Raw genomic sequence first — 17,446 nt, 5'->3', positions numbered from 1 at the left:
AGAGGAGAGAAAAAGAATCCAGCCATTTCTTTTCCTCGACTTTGTGACCTCCCTAAATGGCCAACAATACTAAGGATCCTTTTAATAATAATTTAAAATTAGTGGAGTATTGATTATAGTAGTTGGCCTAGATGGTTGGTTTTTAAATTAACAAAATTAGATTACTGAGCAGGATGAAAAGAATGGACAATTATAAATAAGAATGCACAATACCAAAATGAGATAAGTAATATTATAAAAATAAGTAATGGTTTCAAATAAGTTCAAGTTTCTTAATTTTGATAATTTTGTGTAAGCTATAAGATAGTCTTTCATATTTGAAGATTACTATAATTTGCACAAAATTCTTCTCATTTCCAGGAAAAAAATCCCCAGCCTCTTTGATGGTTATCTTACACTTGTTGCATCTTCAAGTTTTTTTTCAATTATCATATTTTAAAATTTACATTTTGGCATATTTTTGTATGAATTGTAACACATGTATAGATTTGTTAACCAACTGGCACAATAACGATACAAAATAGTTCCATCACCCCAAAAAGACCTCCTCTGTGTTACCCCTTTAAGATCACATCTCCCTCAACCTAGTCAAAGACTGGATTTTTGGTGATAGAGCAAAAGATGGATAGAGGTGTCATTTAGAGAATGTCATATAAATACATCAACGTCATATAATATGTAACCTTACAAGACTGGCTTCTTTCACTCAGTATAAGGCCTTGAAGGTGAATTTAAGTTGTTACAGATATCAATTTTGTTTTTAAAGATTGTCACCTGAGCTGACATCTGTTGCCAATTTATTTTCCTTCTTCTTCTTCTCCCCAAAGCCCCCTAGTACATAGTTGTACACTATAGTTGTAGGTTCTTCTGGCTCTGCTATGTAGGACATCACCTCAACATGGCTTCATGAGCGGTGCCATGTCTGCACCCAGGATCTAAACCAGTGAAACCCTTGCCACTGAAGCGGACTTTGGGAACTTAACCACTTGGCCATGGGGCTGGCACTCATATATCAATATTTTATTCTGTTTTGCTGAATAGTATTCCATTGTATGGACATACCAAAGATTGTTTATCACTTGTTGAAGGACATTTGGGATCTTTCCAGTTTTTGTTGATTGTAAATAGAGTTGCTATAAAGATTGAAGAATAGGTGTTTTTATGAACATACATTTTCATTTCTGTACGGGAAATAACAGGAGTGGAATTATGTCACATGGTTAAAAAGAAAAAACTTACTGGGTAATCCCAAAAGCAGGACGGAAATGACAGAGGAAATGAGTCAGAAAAACGATTGAGAAAAATTCGGAATAAAATTACTTACATCAGAGATGAAGAATTCAAAGAAAATGTTTGAGATGTTGTTGCACCTGACAAGTAGAAAGATCTCAAAAAATGTTAGCTTCTACTGACACATGACAAGTGCAAGATATTAATGTTAACAAAAGCTATTAAAAACAATGATTTCTCTAATTCTCACAGGTTCAAAAAAAATCAAAATGTCTCTAAAGGAATTTAAGTATTACTATAATATATTCAGTTCTCACCTATGTATAATTTTAACTTATTTTTATTTTGTTTCAGACAAAGGGGGGATTTTGGGGTCATCATTCTTAGATTCTCTAAGGCAGTTTAGACACCAAATGTGAGAGACTCTATTTCTATAAATTTGATATTTACCAACGTGAATTTTGGCAAGTAAACAATCTAATATTAGATATCTTTATTTTTGAAAACAAGATAGTCATTTTTAGTTCGTAGATAAACTTTATTACTATTTTTGAGGGTTTTTTAATACCCTAGTTTAACGGAGTTCTAACTTCTTACATGTATTTCACCTTTCCCTCTGTTACCACAAAGGCACTAAGTTTTGTTCCAATGCTATTTTCTGAAAACATAGTAGCACATATAACATGTCTGAAAATCCCTTGTTAATGTGTGCTGATTTTATAAATGGACAGTCTTTCTTTATAAATATGCTTTTTTAAGTAAATTTTACCGGTGTTTTGAACGGTTGTGGGAAACTTGGCCAGAGCGCTTTTGAGACCAACAATATCGCCGAAGGAACTGTCCACTTGGAAACAGGAACCAAACCTGGCTTCCTGTGCATCAGCATTGTTTGAGAAGGCTTTCTCACCGCTAACATTTGCATGATAAATTTATGGATTCTGGCTCTACCAGCTTGATTGAACACATTGCATTTTGCTAAGAACAGCATGTCAACGAGCACAGTCAGCATCCATATACATCTGGGAAAACTGCAACTGTTAGAATTGTGCCATGGGACTGAAGACAAAAAAAGCTTTGTCAGCTGTCAGTTCCACATTTTCCCACACTCTTTTACAGGTGATGAATGAAAAGTGTTGCTAATATTCAACGCAGTATTTCATATATTTCTCCTTGGACTCTAAATGCTCCAGAGGTAAAGAGAGGGGTCAAAAAAAGGCACAGGAATAGGAGATATACTCACTTTTAGTCCTAATACCTGAGGAGATAAGAAACAAAAAAAAATTATGAGCATAAAAAGTGAGTCTGAGAAAGGAGCTAGAGGTTGGTTGACAGGGAGCAATGCAATATGGCAATGATTCACTTTAGAAAAGATCATTAGTTCCTCTGTCATTTCCAAAAAAACAGAGACAGGATATTTCTTAACAACGAATTTTTGCATTATGCGAAATAGTGGAGTGATCTCAACGCAGTTTTGAAGAGTTCAGGGGTTTGTCCACAGGTAATTCAGTTTAAGAATTAACTTTATTATCCATGTAATTTAGACCGGAAATTTTGCCTAAATGATCAAAAACATTGACTTTTCAACTTAATTTTGCATGGTATAGACAGCATTCACACTTAAAATATGAGATTAGTGGTCACAATGACTGGAAATGAGAATATAAACTTTGTTAAAACAAATGAAAGAGAAAGCAAATGAAAAGAAAATTAAGCATGTCTATTCCAGAAAGTGATTAAGAGGGCGAATTGGGTATGTGATTTTGAATAGCTATTTTGCAGTTTGATGTGGCCATTGTGACACCACTGATTTTGTTCCTGGATGTTTCAATGCAACCTACAAAGGAAGACCTTAATGCTTTAAGTCCTTAGTACCAGTGACTAGCTGTACTGCCTTAGAATGGAATGGGACAAGAGCATGGGGTAGCGCTCAGGAACATGTAGATACTGAAATATGTAGTTGGGTTAAGAGAAGGCACAAAGCTCAGTGATGGTATGGAATTTCAATTTGCAGTCGTGTCAGAAGTGCCTGATATATGTTTGCTTATTAAATAAAACATTTTTCATCCATGGTGTTGCTCTTTTAACACAGGCATCACAGATTTCTTTACACTGTATAACTCTTTATGTTGTAGAACAACTACACAACTGACAAGTGTATATATTTCCCCTGTGTTCTCATGAACACTTTTGAAAAGGAATTCACTCACTAATCATGAGACCAGCTCACTTATATTTGTATTCTCCTAGAATAAAAGAGACATATAAACCCAGTGAAATGTCTCCCACTGAAGACGAATAAAAGAAAACAGTTGTAGACTTAGAGGGAGAGCACTATGCCCAGTTGTCAAATCAACATTTGAGTGTAGTTCTGTCAAAATCCTTATCAGAAAGGGGAAAAGAAAGCTTCTAGAAAGCCAACCCAGTGAATACGTTAACAAAGTCAAATCAAGAATCAATGTTTGGAGAAAAAAATCCAAATTGACATAGTATTGAAAACAAAGCAGAAAGAAAAGGAAGGCCTTTGACCCAGGTATCCAGATGTCAAATTGCATGAGAATAGGATAAGGATGCTTTAGATTGGCTCCAAAGACTAGTTCTGTGACACTTTCTTGCCAGGTCACGCGTCTTGTACAAGCCTATTCTTCCCTTCCTAAAGTTTTGTCTTGCTATACACTGAAGCAAATACATTGCTGGTTTGTAGAGTTACATGCCATCCTTGACTTCTTAGGGATGGTATATTTGTATAATGTTAGAGGTCCTTTTCCACTGTTTTCAGGAAGTAGGTTGCTAGTAACCAAAATATATTTACAAACTTTTAGAATAAAGTCATCATGAGGCATCATGGGTGAATTTTTATTTGAAGAAAGGAAATCACTGTAAATATTAGTTTCTAAACATTTATTCCACCTCTTTCTCTCTCTCTCTCTCCTTCTTCCTCTTCTCTTTCTCTCTGTCTCTGTTGAAATCACAATTCAAATTTAGCCTTTCTTTAAGATACACAATCTCTGAGACTCTTCACTTTTGGAGTGATTTGTTAGTGAATCCTCTTCCTGCTGTGGATGCAAAGGGGACAGGAGATTTCTCTTATTTAGGTAGCATGGCTCTTCAAAGCTCATGCAACCTGCAGCCCAGTACACTGGAGTAGCAAATCACATCGGAGTTGAAGGGAAGGACCTCACTTGCAATAACAAGAACATTTGCCTGGAATACCCCTTGAGATATATAGCTAATGCTTAAAATGGTAGATGTCAAATATTTTTCACAGCAGTAGGAGTATTATTATTTCCTCATTTGATAGATGTTGACTCCTGAGTCTATATTAGTGAGCACAAAATTACCCAGACAGATTTAGACTCCGGCACTGGGTTTCTAAGTCCATTCTTTTATTTTCCATGCTCCGCTGTCCAATTTTCATTTAATAGTTATTGGCTGTCTTGCATTGTTCTCAACATTTTTACATGTATTAACAATTCAAATCTTCACAGAACCCTAGCAAATAGGTGTTATTAATATTCCCATTTTATAGATAAGTAGACTAAAACATATATCTAATATGCAATAGATATGGGATACCAGCCAAGAGAGTTTGGCTCAAGAGTCTTGAATACCTCAGCCTTTAGGAGGCTGGTATTTAACAGTGGAATTTAGCTTTTGAACAAATGAGAATACATCTAATATGTACTTGGCATGGAAAACTTAAATAAAGTCATATAATCCCTGACTTTAAGGGATTTATAGCCTACTAAAAACAATTGTTATAGAGAACATTTGGAAAAAGTGTTAGATGGGATAAATCAGTCTTGAAATTTGTATACACACTCTAGAAGGGATAGTTGAGAACAAAGTTAGAATTTAGTAGTTAGGAAAATATCTTTGCCAACATTTGCCCTTTTACATTTAAAATTAAAGTGCTATGTCTCAAATATTTTTAATCCCACTCCAAAATTCTTTGTTTTAACAAGAAACTTCAAAGTATGAGGAGATGTTGAAACAAGTGCTCTAAGAGTTGAAAATATTGGATTAATCATTACTCTTATTTAAAAAGGAAGGTGAAGAAAAGAGTGAATTTTTTTAATTAATATTCATAAAGTTTGCTACTTTTATACTTATGCTCTCTCCTGTCATTTAAAAAGTTGAGTTTATATCTTAATCTATTTACTAAAGAGGCAAATACCTTTCTCACTTTATTAAAATGATATTTTAGTATCTCCACGGACCGTTGTTTGGTCACTTTGAGGCTATTATGCCTATAATAAGAGATTTCATTTGTTAGAGTGTTATTTTTACTTAAAAATTCTTCACTTAAAGGTATAAGGCATTGCAATTTTTAAAATAATTAGTCAGTTGACTATAACTTTAAGGATCTGGCTCCACTTAACTCAAAAAACTTAAATATTCCCTTAAAATTAGATGGATATATAAAATTGCTATTCTCCCTTGTTAAAAATAAGTAAAATGAAAAATTGACCCAGAATCACAATCAGAAACTTGATTTTCCACAATATTTTCAACTGGCAGTGACCATTGTTAGACTTCATTTCAGTGTGATAGGGCTAAAAAGTACTGAAGGGTTAACCAGCTTCATGCTCCTGATGTATCAGCTCAGAGATTAATAGTCAGTTAGAACTTGTATCTTTGAGAGAGAACTCCTCATTGAGTGGTACAAATCCCAGTGATTTCTGAAGCCACTATAATTTAAGAGCTACTGTTATGTGTTCCCCACAGGACATCATCTAAGTAAAAGATATTACTCCTACATGCAGGCTGGCTCTTCCTAAAGAATGCGTCTATTCAATTAACTATATTTCTATTTATTAATGTGGCTTAGTGCTGGTATATATTTCTGTATTAACACCTTAAAATGATTACTCAACCTGCTTCAGCTAACTTAAAGTTCCTGAGAACCAATGATAAAAAGCTAATATACATTTCAGGGCCTTTGATGTTCCACATGAGTTGGATGAATTACCTCTGCTCCCCAAACTACCTAGCTAGGTGAGAAACCTGAGACAGGCAGGGAAGGAAATAACCAGTCATTGTTGTTTTCCTTTTTTGTTTTTGTTTTTGATGAGGAAGATTGGCACAGATGTTAGCTCAGGGCCAACCTTCCTCTATTTTGTATGTGGAACACTACCACAGCATGGCTTAATGAGCAGTGCGTATGTCTGCACCCGGGATTTGAACCTGCGAACCCCAGGCCTCCAAAGCAGAGTGTGTGAACTTAACCACTAAGCCACCAGGCCAGCCCCTGAGTCACTGGGGTTTTAATCCAATTCTCTTTAGGAGAAAGCCTTTAGGAGGCTGTAACTTGACATCTTATTGCTGCTCATAAAAAGGAGATATAATTTGCTTATCTCTTGTCTTAATTGAAGTTATTAGAAAATAGATTAATCCCATAAAGCTGCTTTTCAGATTTCACAGAAATGTGTGAATACTAAAATGGAGAGAATACACACACATGCTCACCTTTCAGATTTACTTCAATTCTTGGAAATGCCAATTTTCTCAAATAAATTTATACTCTTTCTTTGGAATAACAAAGTATTAAAAGAGATACAAATATTGCATAAAATAAAGTTACACCAGTCCTAAAATATGTCCCTCTACAAAGAGAAATTGATTGCTAAACTATGTGTTAAAGCTAGAAGAATATTGACATGTAGGTTGTTTTTGTGTTTCGATGCTGGTATATTGAAATATTAAGCTATACTCTAATAAGCCCATAATGTTAATAAGATACCCAGCTTTCAGTCCTGCCTTTACCATAAATTATGTGATTAGACAAGTCATTTAATTTCCCCAGACCTCAAGTTCATCACCTATAAAATGAAACACTTGATTAGATGATTTGAAGCTCACTTTTATCTTGGAAAATCTCTGATTTTATTAGAATAATTACTAGTGGGTATTTGGATCCATGTACAAAGTATCTATTCAGTGAGACCAAAAGTGGTGAATCCTGGCTTGAAACCATTTTCACTATTTGTAATATATTTATTATTTGGATTGCACATTCAGTTGCAGAAATCTCTTAACAGATGCCCGAGTCAGCCTTGCATAAGACAATTACTGACTGTCTTCAGGGAAGGAGATTGCCAGGAACAGGATCTTTGAATCCACAAAACTTCCTATGGCCACAAGTTTCCAAGGGTTTTATCACAGAGGACATACCAGATTCTTTTTATGACTAGCTAGAGTTTGGTCATTACAGCACAATGACAGAGATGGCAAACTTAGATGCATTCAGGGACAGGCAGATGATGAAGGGACCAAATGCATAACATTTGGAAGTGGAAGGCTTATGGCTAACCAGGAAACACATGCTCCAAGAAGATATTAAATATAAAGTTTAAAATCTTGTGCCATTCAAATAAATTTCTTCTGCCATCTTTAGTTTTCTCCAAGGAGCTTTTCCATCACAGCTCTTTCTATATGTGAAATACTAAACTTGAGGACTTTCTGAATTTAGAGGGAGATTTAAGTCTTACTTTTGCATTCCAGTTTTTAGACATTGTGAAAAGTCTACTCAACCTCTTTTTCCTAGACCTATAAAATTGGCTATGTGAATTTTACCCCAACAACTTAAATGACAGAGAGAGAGAGAAAGGGAGAGGGAGAGAGAGAGAAGAAAATGAGCCTAAGCCACACAGGAGAAAGAGACATAGAAAAAACATTTGTCTCCCTAAGTTTGCACAAAACCCTACTATATATATGTCTCCCATTAAAGATTTCACCCTGTTACTCCAAGGCTGTAGTGGATTAATGATAGCCATAATTTTTTTGACCCCCTTGCCTCAATAAATTTGATCTCTGTCTCCCTAAAAGTTGAAATTCTCTGTGATTTCTTTGACCAATGGAATAGAGTAGAAGTTATGCTGTGCCCGTTTCTGGTTCAGGTCTTAAGACTGGCACCTTTCACTTACTGTCTCTTGGAACACTTGCTTTTAGGACTCAGCCCCCATTCCACAGGGAGCACAGAAGTTCTGTAGAGACTCTCATTTGGAAAGGAATGAAGACTTCTGAGTGACAGTCATGGCTGAGACACCAGCTGACAGCCTCCATCAACCACGTATGAAGCCATTTTGGAAGTCAAACCTCTAGTCCCAGTTGAGCTTCTCCAGCTGACCTGCTTGAAATGTAGACAAGTTTTCACACTGCCCAAAATGCAGTTTCATGAACAAAATAAATGATTTTTCTTTTAAGTCACATTTTAACAGGGAAGTTTATAATGCAGCAATAAACAAAAGGAACAAAAGTCTACCAAGGTAGGGAAAGCTTCCATGCTTACTTTGATTTTGTCTTACTTTATCAGTATTGTAACAGGAAAGGAGGGGGAGGATAGAGAGAGATTCTGTACAGAAAGTTTGTGCCTCAAAAATTTTTTTCATCTATTTGTGTCTACCACAAAAAAACTTCATTGCTTGGTTATCCTGTCCTATTTTGTGTCCCTGATGATTTCCTTGGATCCCTGAGAATGTCCTCAAGAACATTAGCACGCCTCTTAGTCTTAGGTCAGGTAGGGGTACGACTAAGCTCTCTCCATAGACTAAAGTCAGTGTGCTAAGCTATAATGTCTTCCTTCTTTTCTTCCTCTTCTTCCTCCTCTCCACCAACTTCTAATTAAAATTGGTTATATATGATTGTTTTCCTGATGTCATTGAGTTCCTAAGTGTGTCCCAGACTCTTAGTTTCTTTATACTCTAAGAAGCTATGTATTGCATGGGAAGCTCTTGGTTTTCGGAATCCTTCTGATCTGGGTTTGATATTGTCTTGTGCCATTTATTATCTGTACGGCATTTGTCATTTACTTAACCTTTCTACAATCAATTTTTAAAAGTCTGTTAAAAATTTCATCTGCAATTTGCTGTGAGGATTAGATAAATGAAAAATATTTGTTGCTAACAAAACTTTCCTTGCAAAATTGGAGTGAAAATTACATAAGAGAATTTATCCAAAGCTGTCAGTAAGCATCAGACAATGAACAAATGGTAACTTTTGTTACTCTTGCTTCTGATAATAACAATATCTTCTACATGTGAGTAATGATTAAAATAGGACAGCAAGGTGACTTCTTTCAAAGAATTTGTTTTTATGTTGGTATTTCCTATTTTAGAATGAATGGAAATATAAATTATTGAATCTGACAATACACAATAGAATTTAGATACAAGCAGAATGAAAGATTCATTTGGATTCTGCTATTCAGAAGACTGAAAAACTGATATGAAATATTCATAAACCTTAATTTTAAAATGATGTTCTACACGGCAACTCTGAGAGTCTCTTGAAAGGACATGTTTATGGTGGGCAAGTTATGAATATCCAATACATTGACAAGAGATCCAGTTCTAAATTCTCATTTTAGCCTCCTAAGACCACTCCAGCCACAACTGTATTCCATGGGTTTCCTGGAACAGACCAGGAAATGGTGGTGCAAGCAGAAGTTTTGTTGTGAAGTGCCCTTGGGATATACATTAGTAAAGAGGTAAGAAATTGAGCATTAGGCAAATGAAGACATTGACCAACAATATGGCAACAATGGAAGATTCAGCTGATTCTATGAGGTGCTCTGGAGTTGGGGGACGGGCCTTCAACATGGTCCCAAATTGAGGCATGGGAGTTAGACTTTTGAACCTCTCCCCTCCCTGGCCAGCAATTGGCCCGAGGCTGCCTTGCAGCAAGCACATCTTCCTGAGCTACTTAGTTCCCTATTGCTGAGGGCAATTCCCAGTTGAGTGATGCATCTGTGAATGGTCTCAGCTCTGGTATTCCCACAAGCTGCCGAAATAGGGGTCTTGGAGACCTTGAAGTGGAAATCTGGACAGTTTCACATTATTCGCTACTATAAGCTGGATAGAAAACAATTTTAAAATATTTATTATGGTTATTAATTTTTTTCTAAGACGCATTTACAAAAAGTATAAAATAAATACTTTTGGTATAATTTAGTAAGAAAATACTTAAAATCAAAATTAGAAAAAAATCATGTGACTCTTATACAATTACAACTGTATTTGAAGTGGTCAGCAATGTAAAACAAATCTCTAAAAATTTTTTTGTCCCCAAACGAGGCCCCAGTGATGTACTACACTGTAATTAACACTGAAATTCTGGGAACTACTTTATCATTTCCAGGCACTACACTTCCAAAGCTGGGAAGTGAACACTGTACGTGAGATGATTGATTTCCTGCGGATTACAACAGGCTGAAGTTCCCTTCATTATGCAAATTAATAAAATTCAAACTATACAACATATATATTAGTCACTGATGATTAATTCATCCATATCTGGATACTCAGAGTCTGGGCTACTTAAGGCACATAGATATTTTAACCTTTTCAATTTAGAAAGACTTCATATATCCACATTTTCCTTCAGAGTTATATTATAATTCTAGATTGGTAAAAATTATAAGAAAACTCTAAAACTTTCACATAGTGTGAAAATAACTCAGTATATATGTATAATTTTTGATGTTTGAAATAAACAGAAGGACCTCTAACAGAGATGACTTTATTATATTATTTTAGAAGCAGCATAAAACAAATGTTTTAAAATAGTTATATAAAAATAAAACTACAATTATTTTTCTCTGTTTCGAACAAATAAGCAACAGAAGATTCTACTTTGTAAAAAGTGCTCTCAAACATTTACAGTTAATAGCTTTAATGGTAGAGAGAAAGAGACACCCTTCAGCAATATCCGCAATAACTGTTCAAAGTGGCCACCACCAGGAGTTCCTTTGAAATGCCCCACTTTGACAGTATCCCTGGGAGCTTCGCGTCCTCCTCCAAACTAAGCTGAAAATAAAGCAAATCCCACTACAGCTGTCTTCAAACTCTCTAGTAAAATGACCCCGCAGGAAGATGATCTTTGGCGTTAACCCCTGTCAAAATGACAGTTCTCCAAATTGAGAAGTCAAATCCCAGGAAAAACAATAGAAAATGCAGTTGGAGGTTAGTAAAGAATAAAATTTTAAGTGTTAATTGGAATTTACCTATTGAATACCATTTTAATTATCTAATGTGACCAATCCATTCACCAGGGTAGTTATAATTAGTGATCTTTAGCACAGCACAATGCCATTCTTCCATGAATTTGCTTCAAAGAGAACTGGAGTTATTCCTGTATGTTATTAACACGCATAACACAAATGCCATCAGCTTCTCTTTGTGCCTATGGTGCTATGGACTGAACACTCTTTGAAGAAGATATATGTTTATCTATCCATCTCTATACCTATATCTGTATCTGTAACAATATCAACATCTAAATATTAGTAAGCTTATGAGACAGTGACATTGATAACAATACCTCAAGTAGAACTAAGGTTTTTTTTGAGGTCAGAAAATAGAACTATGTTAAATTTAGCTCAGAACATGTGACTATATAAGGATGCCTGAATTAGATTATAAATGAGAACTGTAATAAGTGGGTTAAGCAAGCAGTTTCCTGGCTGTTATTTTATCAACTGTATACCCCTGTCACCTATCACAAAGGTCTTAAAAATCTAGCTTAGGAAAATGGAATAGAAGATTGAAGCAATTGTTTAGATCATCCAATCTAAAAGAAAACCTCATTGTCTCAATCTTTTGGTGTTTCAAGTGCAGTGTGATCAATGTTCCCCATGATTATTTCTATTATTATTACTGTTATTATTAATTTCCTCTTTAATATTCTTGTCTGAGAATATTTATATGTATATATTAGAATCCTGCTAAATTGTCTGTGTGTGTAAATTCTGGATATTGCTTACGTGACCTAAACTATGTAACTGTTTCAGTAAAGAACTAACGTTTTACAGTTCAGACTAAATTTTATTTTTAGATTTTTGGGAGTTTTTTAAATAAATTTGCAAAAGCTGCAAAATAGTTATTTTCTAATATAACCACAAAATAAGAAGTTTATATCTAAAGAAAACATGTAATTTATTAATCTAGAGTAATGAACATATTCTAAACACTTTTTAGAAACAAAAATATGTTCCTATCTATCACAGCATATAATTTTTACCATTTTTGCATATGTGATCTTTACTATTGAAACATTGCTATATCTTCCTATATTTCATTTCATTGTAACACAAAACATTCTTGTCAATTAAAAAATAAAGTAAATACGACACAAGTAAATAATATAAGAGAAGACTTACTTCTGTGCCTGTGATTCCCATAACCGTGAGAGTTATGAGGACAGTAATAATTTCCTCACAAGAATACACATTAGATAGTTGACCTTGGGGCTGGTCCCATGGCTGAGTGGTTAAGTTTGAACACTCTGCTTTGCTGGCCTGGGGTTCACTGGTTGAGATCATGGGCGCAGACCTACACACTGCTCATCAAGCCGTGCTGTGGCAGTGTCCCATATAGAAGAACTAGAAAGACCTACAGCTAGGATCTTCAACTATGTACTGGGGATTTGGGGAGGAGAAAAAAAACAAGAGGAAGATTGGCAACAGATGTTAGACCAGGGCCAATCTTGCTCACAAAAAAGAATAACTTAAAAAAACAAAAGGTAAAGAAAACCTTTAGAAAAAGAAGAAAGCTGACATTTGCTTTCTTTCACAGACGAAGCCTTGTCTCCATAACTGTTTCCTTCATAACGGATTTTCTATTTATCAATTTGCTCCATAATCTACTTAGTGTAAAAGAAGACCACAGCAACTCTACACCCAGCTGTCAAAGGCAGAAAAATGCATCTCATATCCCCTCCTGGAATCTAACCCTTCTTTATACTGTTGGTGGATAAAGCCAGTCTCTGCCCAAATTCACATTCTGCACCGTTAGTCAGGAAACAGTGAGTTCAGAAATCTCTTAACTCTTACAATTGCGTAGGAAGTTTGCCTCCACTCTCCCATCCCGGGTAGTATCAGGAAAGAGGTTGTAATTTCCTTTCTAGTCTCAAGTCAGCTGCAAAGCCTTCTCGTCAGAGGGAGAACCATCAGCACTCATGTAAGCAATGGGTCTCTGTGGAGGCAGCACAGGGTGGTGAAGGGGAGCATGCCTCTCTAGCTGTATCTACCTGAGTTCAAATCCTGCCTTTACAGCCTATGATGTATTCGGAGCCAAGTGACACTAGAATTTCTATGCTGGCAAAATAGGTTAATAGTAAGACGAGTCCATTTAAAGAAGGGTTAACTGATGAGCACTTGGCATTTTGCAAGGACTCAAAATTGCTAACTGTAATCATGATCTTCCTCTCCTCTATTCCCAATAATAAATCACCGTTTACATTTGTTAAATCAAATAAATTTAATTTGGCTTTTGTGAAACAACAAAATTATGTTCCAATTGTCTTTAGATATACAGAGGAAACGTCTTACAGCAGATAAAGATGTATATTCTCTTCTCTTTCCTTAAAACTTATACTGACATTCACAAAAAAAAAGGGATATCCAGTGCGATATTATTCGTAGATCAATTCTGCATAGACAGACAGTTGAGCTAAACATCCAGCATTTATTTAAAAGAAAAGGATCCTCTCACACTTTGCTGATGCTACACAGTTGTTGAAAGCTAGCATTTTCTAGGCTTTTCCCATTACACATCATACTAGATTGTAATTTCGAAGAGGACAGGGACTTTGTCTTTCTGTAAATTGCTTAGCACTTGGCCCTTAGAACAATGGCTCCTCAATAATTATGTGTTGTCAGGAAAGAGAATTAGCAAAGTACTTAGCAAAGTATCTAGCAAATGATAGATAAATAGTATCAGTTGGCTGTTAGTATTTTTGGATACCTTCAATTTGCCTCAATTTTCTCATCTGTAAAAAGGGGATAATAGTATCTACCTCACAGCAGCATCAGAGAGGTAAAAGAGTAAATATAAAGTCCCCCAAATATCAACACTGTGACTAGCACACGGTATGCACTGCATGAGTCTTAGAATTCTTATTATTGTATCTTTTCTTTCTTCAACTTGTTATACTAAAATTCATTTTTTTCTCAAATTTTTTTTTCTCAAAATCTGATCTCCTGTGTTCCCACTGTACTAAACATCTGTCAACTTTACTTACAGATATGGGTATTAAGAGAACCATAATTTTCCTTTGCAGACTCAAAATTCTCCCTTATAGTCCAAGTGAGTTTGGGGTCTCAATCCATGTGTGACTCTTTAAATGGTATAAGATCCAGGCTGGAATGGAGAAAATGACTTTCATGAATTTTGCTTAAATTTTGGGGGAATATTTTCTTGTAGAGCCTGATGAAGCAGGAACCAACATGAAAGCAAAGCGAACGATACAGAGGTATTTGATAACACTGTCTGAATCGCTAAAGCCAAATGAACACCAGTGAATTTCACTGTTTTGTTTTACTTGAACGTCAGTAAAGTTTTTCTATAAAGGGCTAGATTGTAACTATTTTAGGGCTAGATTGTAAATATTTTAGGCTTTGTGGACCACATGGTTTCAACTATTCAACTCTGATGGATATGGCTGTGTTGCAATTACACTTGAGTTGCACAAACAGGTGGCAGGCACAAACATTTGGCCTGTGAACCATGTAGTTTGTCGACTCCTTCCTCACCCTGACAAAACCGTTTTCTTTAGCTGGGCAACCGAAACAGTTTTAACTAATATATTCTACATCAGGCAATAGATTAACAGAGTTTCAGACCAGAAATCTGAAAATCATTATTTACACCTTTTCCCTGCCTGATTCCTCTCAACAATAAATCAGTAAGGGCCAGAGAGTGTCTCTCCCAAATGTTTTTCTAATCTAGTCATTCATTCCAATCTTACCTCTAAGTTGTTATTCCAAATCATCATTATCTCCTGCTTGGAGTTCTACAAAAACTTTTCATGTATTTCTCTATGTCCAGGATTGATCTTTCAATAATTTTCCTCACTGAAGGTGTTATGATATTTCTATAATGCATATATTGGCATATCAATCTCATATCCAGGTGACCTTCAATGAATTCAATGAATCCTCAATTTAGTTATATCTCCTGTCATAAAATACACATTATTTGATTTATATATTACATAGTTGCTCTTGTTGCTAGGATGTAAATTTGGTGAGAGCCACAGCAATTTTCTTGCTCGTGGCTTTGCTCAATTGTCTATGTATACACCTGATGTAAAGTGGATGTTCAATATGTGTTTCTGGAAAGAAGAATGAATGATTCATCAGGGAATGTAAAGATAAAAATAATGCATTTTTTCCTGAATAAAGACATACTTCTACAATATAGCTTCTGCATTTTTAAAACCATTAAGGTCTGTAAATATGTATTTACTGTTGTATGGTAATCTCTTGGTTTTCTATTGGGGCAACATTACCAAAATTTTATTGGAATGAAAATAGAAGAGTGATTTTTAAAAAATATTTATTTCAAATACTTAATTTTCCAGTTGTCTTTCTATTCTCCTGCATTTCCAAAATATACTTATTATTCACTGTCTAATTTAAGTCCACATTCTCATTATATTTCTAATTCAGTCTTGTAGGTCTATCCTGTTATTCATAGTATGTATTTTCTGTATCACACATTTGTATACTTCATGTTCATTTAAATTGTTCCTTCTTGTGTGCACTTATTTCTTTGATGCTCATTGCACAATGAATGTTTCCAGAAAGTAAGAGATGTATTTTGCACTTTTTTTTGAAATTGAAAATTTCAGTAGAGAGCAATGTACATAGAATATATTCACTAAACACCTACTAAATGAGTAAATTGCAAAGGAACCAAAAAATGGATGATCATAAAATTGCATCTGGAAGAAACACCATGCCCAGAAAATCACTACCAACTGCACACACAATGTTTGCTCGCATTATTATGATCGCAGCAAATGAATCACAAAAACACGAAACACAGCAGATGGTTGGTTTTCACTTCACATCACTCACTTGGTATCTGGTGTGGAGAAATTATTTGATGATAAATTAATAGCACTTTTCCATGTCTTTATTTGATCTTTAAATAATTTATTGATATGGATTACACAAAGAGTATGTTATGAGGATATTTTGCTAAAAATATTTGCTACACTGAAGTGCAAAGAAGTAAAGAGAATATGGCAGACTTGTCAGAAAAAAACAATATAGAAATGTAATTGACCAAATATTCAAGATAAACCAAAAATGAAATGCTATTTTCAAATCCTTTTTAATATTATGTGGTCTAAAATCATCAAAATTGACTCTAGAAGAAATCAATACTAAAACACTAATGATACTAATAAGCAAATTAAAAGAAGAAGCTTATCAAAGAGTTACCTCTAATAAAACCCCTAGGTCCAGAATTGAGATTTCAGAAAGTAAGAGAAAGAGCACATAATTCCCTTAATATATAAACTGATTCAAAACAAATAAAAATGGGGGAAAAACTACAAATTAGTTTTTATAAAGCTAGCATAAACTTTAAAAATGTGTGTCTGAGTGTGCTTATGCATACACATGAGGGCATATGTACATGGGTGTGAGCACACGCATACACACACTAGACTAATCTCACTTAAAAATACGAATGCAAAAAAATCTAGTAACAAAAACACAGCAGAAATGAAAATCATCAAAGGATTATCTCAGGAAGGTAAGATTTTCAGCATCAGAAAAACAAATGCATCATGTTAAATAGCCCAATGACAAAAAATTTGTGATCATATTACTGAGGACACAGACACAAATGGTTAAATCTCTGGACATAATTAAGCATTCACACGGAACGGGTCTGCATATAACCAGATAATATCAATGTGTTGATTTGAAAGACCAAATTTAACAAAATCTGAATGATAATACATATATTGAGTCTTAATCTTCTCTTGCATTACTTCATTTTTCTATTCCAGAAGTAATATTTTGTTTTGAATTCACATTATCATATATTTAGATAAATAATGTATGTTTCTTAAACATAGACAACGATCTTAAGGTTGGTAAAACAATGTATTTTTTCGAAAGTTTCTTTGTAATTCCACCTCCTACTCTATCTAGTCTTGCAGATAAGCTTTAGAAATAGGTTATCGGGTTCCAAAAAAATCTTAGTGGGAACTGATTGATACTGCTTTGAATTAATAGCATAGACTGGAAAGAATTGAGGTATTTAAATTTTGATTTTTACCATGTATTAAAAGTAATTCTTTAAATTTTTGCTTCTTTAAATAGTTTGGTAGATTATTTCTATATATTTCTTGTTAAGTTTATTCCTAGGTTGTATGTACACAGATACATATTTTCTACTGTAAATGAATTTCTTATATAACT

The sequence above is a fragment of the Equus asinus genome, chromosome 3, assembly GCF_041296235.1.
Source record: "Equus asinus isolate D_3611 breed Donkey chromosome 3, EquAss-T2T_v2, whole genome shotgun sequence".
NCBI lineage: Eukaryota > Metazoa > Chordata > Mammalia > Perissodactyla > Equidae > Equus > Equus asinus.
The sequence above is the reverse complement of the archived record's forward strand: the minus strand, read 5'-3'. Positions refer to the sequence as shown.